Raw genomic sequence first — 7,500 nt, forward strand, 5'->3', positions numbered from 1 at the left:
AGGTTGAGTAGCAAGAAAATTTAAATGAATGTTGGACTGTTTATTGTAAAGAACAAAGATTAATAGAATTTACACGAGAACAGAAATATAGCGGAAGAATTAACAAAACACAAGAAAATAAGGAAAGAATTGTTCCAAGGTAGCTACCTAACAGAATGGCGAGGTGAATGTGACTTTATTCAATAAGATAAAGAGCTTATATACAAAAGACTGGGGGCAACATTGGCACAAAAATTAAAACAAAATGAAACATACAATGGCAAGCTTAAAAAGGGTTTCTGTTATCAGTGCGGGAGGGAGCGAGATATAAAAACTGCAATAACATTACAGTGTATGAGCGTGTATGAAACATGTGCTGTACAGAATACACGAAAGAAGAAAATCCTTCATTGGCGAGAGTAGTATGGAAGTTTACTTTAGGTGGCAATAAAAAGGTATTCGTGTAAATAACCTTTTTCTTCTCCTATTTGTCGTTAAGTTTTGAGGCGTACAAACATCCATATAATGACATCTATGAATATCAATAAGAACAAAATTGAAGTAGTTTTCAAAGAATTTGTTTCTTGCTCTATGGAAAGGTCAAGTAAACTAATTAGAATTCTCTCTCTCTCTCTCTCTCTCTCTCTCTCTCTCTCTCTCTCTCTCTCTCTCTCTCTCTCTCTCTCTCTCTTTTTTTAATCGTTATATATTGGAAGTGGATTTTTATGATCTAAAAAAGATAATCTCTAAACTAGTTTTTATCATCATGTTTTATCAGAAGACTTGTTCTGCCATTTTCCTTAGAATTTTTTGACAGTTCTTTCTCCACTGAATCTCAGGAGTCATGTTCTCCATTACTGTTTGCGACAGGAACTTAATTAAAATTTAGAGGGAGGCAATTAGATTTTTCTCCATTTAATGGGCAACGAGGCCTCTTTGTTTTATCTGAACTGCGCAATGTACACATTTAGCTTTGCCTAACCCGAAATGAAGGAATATAGTATAAATAGATTAGCAACTTCTTCTGTGCTTTCACCCAGTCAGTCTTTAAACTTATAAGGTAATTACCTTAGTTTTTAGGTAATTTGCATGGTTCCAAGGTAATTTTTAAGGTACTGATATTTGTAAGGCGATTACAGTTTTACTAACATCATTTTCAAGGAAGTTGGAAATGTTTTAAGGTAATCTAGGGTAAAAAACAGCAGCATCTAAGGTAATGGCTGCATACTTAAATTTAAACCCAGCACACAGTCTTGACAAGGTAAAGACAGGAAAATCCATGACCCATTTCATTTTAAACAACTAGACAAATCCAATAGGAAAAAAAGGATATTCTGATTCCAATGTCAATTGAGAAGTTTTCTTCGTAACTTCCTTCCAGTTATTACCAGTTATGGGACAATTCTGGGTCTCTGATGGTCCCAGTGGGTGAAAAACTTGCCTGGTTTTCCACTGTCTGGTATTGAACAGTGTTACATTTGTTTTCTCTTGATGGGAACAAAAGCTCAGATATAAACCTTAGTGTAATCTCCTACTCTTATTAATGGATGTAGAACTTTTTATAAATATAATTTTATTTTGGTAGCTTTTGTATCTTGTAAAAAGGGAATTTAATGCAATTTCGATTATTATTATTATTATTATTATTATTATTATTATTATTATTATTATTATTATTATTATTAGCAAATCTCTTTCCATAGTTGGAAAAGCAGGATGCTATAAGGCCAAGGGCACCAACATGGAAAATAAGTCCTGTGAGGAAAGAAAACAAGGAAATAAATAAACTAAAAGTGAAGTAACTGGCAATTTAAATAAAGTATTTTAAAAACAGTAACAATACCAAATTGATCTTTCGTATGTAACATATAAAAACTTGAAAAAAAATGTGCCCGAGTGTACCCTCAATTAAGAAAACTCTATTCCAAGATGGTGGAAGGCCATAGTACAGAGGCTATGGCACTACCCAAGACTAGAAAACAATGGTTGGATTTTGGAGAGTCCTCCTAAAAATCCGCTTACATTAGCTAGAGTCTCTTCTACCCTTACCAAGAGGAAACTAGCCCACTGGAACAATTACATTACACTAGTTAACCCCCTTGAGCGAAGAAGAATTGTTTGGTAATCTCAGTGCAGTTAGGTGTATGAGGACAGAGAAGAATGTGAGAAGAATTAACCAGAAAATTTGGTGTATGTGTCGGCAAAATTAAAATGAGCCGTAACCAGAGAGAGGGATCCCCTGTAGTACTGTCTGGTCAGGCAAAGGACCCAATGACACTCTATTAGTAGTATGGGATATAAAATTTAGGTTGGAGGAAGAATTGTCTTTAAGCTCAATATTAGTTTGTTTATTTTCATGAGATCCTCATTGTGACGTTATAAGTTGACATGAGGGTGATCCTAATCGAAACGCCCCAGCCTGGTTATCTGCTGAACTGGGATTCGAGACCCACTCAAGCTCGGTATTTTTTTTTTTTTTTTTTTTTTTTGTATTGTGTGCAACCTCACTATCCATGTGAGGTAAGGATGTGGGGTTTTTAGGGCTATTAGTTGTACCTACTGACTCATTAGTAGTCTTGAACTGGCCCTCACTGGTCCTAGCGTAAGTGAAAAGGGGTCTTGAAACTGGAAAATAATTCTTTTGTTATTTTAGTAAGCAACTGAAACTTTCCACAAAATCTTTCCATTCAAGATCACTTCATCTGAATTCTATTAGAAACGATTTTCATGAGAGCTCAGAACACGCTGGCGGTTTTTCTTCTTAACCGAATGTTGCACAATTACATTTTTGGCGCCATTTTGGCTCTTATTTACGAGTCCAAATAGGTCTGTCGCCTAATCGGTATGTGTACCAGTATAGCTTGCAGTAGCAGTCACCCATCAAACGAATAATCTCATCCAGTATTGCTTAATTTCATTCATGTGAAGTCTATAATAAGAAAGTAAAAATGCCACTGACGTCAACTACTTGTAGCAGAAAGCCTCTCACAACAGACTCCCGAGTTCTTAGTCAGTTACAAGAAAGATATTCTTGTTAAACCATCTTTTACTATCATATCAAAATACTACTATTGATCCTCATGTATAAAACACGTCATATTCCAAAGCTTTACCAAACCCTAACAATGTCTTTTGAAGTAACTCCTATGAAAACTTACGAGCCATTACTATTTTCATTAGAGACAAATGAGTTTAACCACGCCTTTCTCATTCACATTTGAGACATATGCGCCTCGATGGATATTATAGGAATTTCATAAAGAATATGAAAGATATCTCCTTATCCTTATTGCTTTGGAAAACCATTTCCTATAATAGCTGTTATTATTACAAAGAAACATTATTCTTCTCATCCTTTTTTTCTTTAGCTTTAACAGGTTCCAGATTTCCAAGCGATGCGCAAAATCCTCCTTTTCAAGATATGTGTTGTAACCATGGAAATGATACCTTTAAAAGCCTGAATCTTTATAATTGCATTTAAACTACTAGCTACATTTTTCTATTTGTTTATATTTTCATTTCTTAGGTGAATGTTTTTAGGCCTTATTCGTAAATAATGATAATAATATTATTATTATCATTATTATTTTTATTACTAGCCAAGCTACAATCCTAGTTGGAAAAGCAAGACGCTACAAGCCCAAGAGCTACAACACGGAAAAATAGCCCAGTGAGGAAAGGAAACAAGGAAATAAATAAATGATGAGAATAAATTAACAATAAATCATTCTAAAAACAGTAACAAGGTCAAAACAGACATGTCCTATATAAACTATTAACAACGTCAAAAACAATATAAACAATATAAACATATAAACAATAAAAAGACTCATGTCAGCCTGGTCAACATAAAAACATTTGCTCGAACTTTGAACTTTTGAAGTTCCACCGATTCAACCGCCCGATTAGGAAGATCATTCCACAACTTAGTAACAGCTGGAATAAAACTTCTAGAATACTGTGTAGTATTGAGCCTCGTGAAGGAGAAAGCCTGGCTATTAGAATTAACTGCCTGCCTAGTATTACGAACAGGATAGAATAGTCCAGGGAGATCTGAATGTAAAGGATGGTCAGAGTTATGAAAAATCTTATGCAACATGCATAGTGAACTAATTGAACGACGGTGCCAAAGATTAATATGTAGATCAGGAATAAGAAATTTAATAGACCGTAAGTTTCTGTACAACAAATTAAGATGAGAATTAGCAGCTGAACACCAGACAGAAGATCAATACTCAAAACAAGGTAGAATGAAAGAATGAAAACACTTCTTCAGAATAGATTGATCACCGAAAATCTTGTAATAATAATAATAATAATGATAATAATAATAATAATACCACTTTAAATCTCTCTCTCTCTCTCTCTCTCTCTCTCTCTCTCTCTCTCTCTCTCTCTCTCTCTCTCTCTCGAGCAGCTTGGCTGCCCCTATATTTCATGTTTTTATTTATAATATACAGTCATGTCGCACATTATGGTTAAAATTAGGTATATGATATGCTTTAGATTTGAAATAAGTCAGAATATTGAAATATTATAAAATGAAATATACTTTTGACGATTTTTAAATCTTTCCTAAAATTATTATTCAGTTTCTCGCAAAAGAGCAATTCACTTTAAGAGAAAATTGCAGTTTGTAATGGAACGAAGTCGGGATTTTTTGTTGTTTCAATATCATGTAATCTATTTTTTTTTTCGTTGCATTTCTGCATTTCCTTGATTGCATTATTGTTTTATTTTTTGAGCGTGCGTGCGTGTGCTTGATCATTCATGATATGACAATGTTTCTTAATTTCCTTTGGCAGATTTTGACGTAATGTTTTTACTTTTATCAAAATACTCTATGTTGTTTCTGTTCCATAATTGCTAGTTGTACAATTTCGATCCCAATATTTAGCAGAGATTGTATATTCTATATCGTATTAATAATCATAGTCATTATCGGTATCAAATCTGAAAGGAAAAGATACTAAGACTTCTATGCGAATGAAAAGTGAAATCGATAACTATTTTCTACTACTTATTATCAACATTAACATCATTATTGTTATTAAACCAGCGAAAATGAGCAAAAATGAGATTCCAAATAAAAGCAAAGGTTCTAATGTAGGAATAGCTAAAATCTTATTGTTGATTTCAATAACAAAAGCTGATGCAAGTTTTTAGACGGGCGATTTTTTAAGAATGCCACACGGAGTAAATAGCATTAGATTTGGCCAGTTCCTGGAGAGGTGACCATAGCGTGAACGATAGGAACTATTATGACACCCATGATCCTCGGATGATTTGCAGATTCATAGGATAATCAGTGTCGGAGCCTTTGTAGTTCCTTGGGACAGACTGCATGTAAAATGAAATAAAAAATATGAATGAAAAACCAAATTTCAAAACTGGAACAAATACAAGAACATCACTTAACTTAAGTTTCCCAACATAACCTAACGTAACCTAACCTAGGAGACGTATCCTTAAACTACTACTTTCCCTGGTAGCTACGTCCCCCTACTAACCCTCTTATGTTGCCGTATTCTTAGCTTACCCTAAGACTAAGTCTCAACCCTGAGTTGCTTCCTAACCAGCTTCCCTCAGATAATATTTCTTGAATCATAAAACTAGAATCATATTATCTTATTTTACACCAAAATGACCAATAATTCCCCCATAAAGATAATAGATTTGACAAGAAATAAGAAAGTTTAGACCTGTCTAAACGAGCTACCTTCACCTCTTAGTCTCGTTTAAGAAAAAAATTCTTTCTTAGAGACCGGAGCAGAGTTCCTGGGTGTTCTCACGACAGCGGTAATGGCTCGCATCGAAACTTGAGATTGAAAGACATTGAAGGAGGATGTATATTCTATTTCCAAAGAGAGTCTGCGGTTGTCAAAAGCCGGTGATAACATTTTATCTCTTCAATATTGATTTCGAAATGAAACCCTAAAGATTTATTTATGACTTCCATCAAAACTCAAGCGGTGATTAGACTGTCAGTCCTGCTCTCACCCTTCCTCTGGTAGGTGGCAAAAAGTAGACGAGTATTGTGCCTTTGAAATTCCAAAAATATTTAAGATTTTTTAGAAGCTTCTGGAAGACATGATCAATCCAGGTTATCCATACCCAGATAACGAAGAAAGGACCTCTCTCTCTCTCTCTCTCTCTCTCTCTCTCTCTCTCTCTCTCTCTCTCTCTCTCTCTCTCTCTCTCTCTTTGTGTGCGTGTGTGTGTCTCTCTCTCTCTCTCTCTCTCTCTCTCTCTCTCTCTCTGCTTCTCTTTCTGCTTCTTTCTGTCTGTCGCTGCTTCTCTCTCTCTCCCTTTCTGTCTGTCAGTCTGCTACTGCTTTTGCTTCTCTCTCTCTCTCTCTCTCTCTCTCTCTCTCTCTCTCTCTCTCTCTCTCTCTCTCTCTCTCTCACTTGTATGGGTATTAAATCAGACATCAAAGACAATTCCCGATCATTAATACAATGGCAAACGTTTCATAGAATTAAGAAGCTCTGTCGTATTCATAATGAACGAGAAACGTTCATTTTCTTTCCGGTAATTTGGTTCCTTTGATTCGGCAGTTTACTTCATTGCAAGGGCGTCTCGTATTGAAGTTGCTGGTCTTCATGGCATAGAGACCGAGTCAGACGAGACGGGGCAAAGGAAACCATTTAAAAAAGAACGGTGGTAATTACCTTCGAACTACTCATATAACAACTGATCTGCGATTCTAAATAAAGAAGGTTGTAGAATTTACATGATGGAGATTTAAAAATTTGAAATGAGGAAGGTTAAAAAATATGAAATAAACAATCATACAATTTGAAATAAACAATTATAAAATTTGAAACGAGGAAGGTTATAAAGTTTGGAACGAGGAAGGTTATAAAATTTGAAATGAGGAATTATAAAGTATCAAATGAGGAAGGTTATAAAATCTAAAATGAGGAAGATTATAAAATTTGTAATGAAGGTTTTAAAATTTCAAATGATCATGGATATAAAATTTATGAGGCATGTTATGAAATTTGAGATGAGGAATAATAAAATGTTAAATGAGGAAGGCTATAAAATTCAGGTACTATTTACATAATGTAAAAGAAAAAGAAAACTCTCTACATAGCACTTTCTGCATCATCTCTTATCATTCCTTATGTGACCTGGGTAGATGGGGCCATGACAGAAGTATCATCTATGTATCTCAGGTATATGTCTTTTGTCATGGCCCCTTCTACCCAGGACATCGAGACTTTCCGCAGGACGTTTGAGGAATGCAGCTCTCTGAGGTTTACTGTCGAACATAGCAACGATGGACTGCTGCCCTTCCTGGATATTCTCATCTCTCCCAACCCTACCGGATTTGATACCAGTGTATACATTAAGGCAAATAACCTCGGCTTATGCTTAAATGGAGACAGTGAATGCCCGGCCAGGTACAAGGCCTCCACGATCAAAGCCTCTGTCCGCAGAGCCGTTTCCCACTGCTCCTTTTGGGCTGCCACACACAAGGAACTCGACCGAGTTGCCCAGGTCCTGGTGAACAAT

This window comes from Palaemon carinicauda, chromosome 12 (assembly GCF_036898095.1).
Source record: "Palaemon carinicauda isolate YSFRI2023 chromosome 12, ASM3689809v2, whole genome shotgun sequence".
Taxonomy (NCBI): Eukaryota; Metazoa; Arthropoda; class Malacostraca; order Decapoda; family Palaemonidae; genus Palaemon; species Palaemon carinicauda.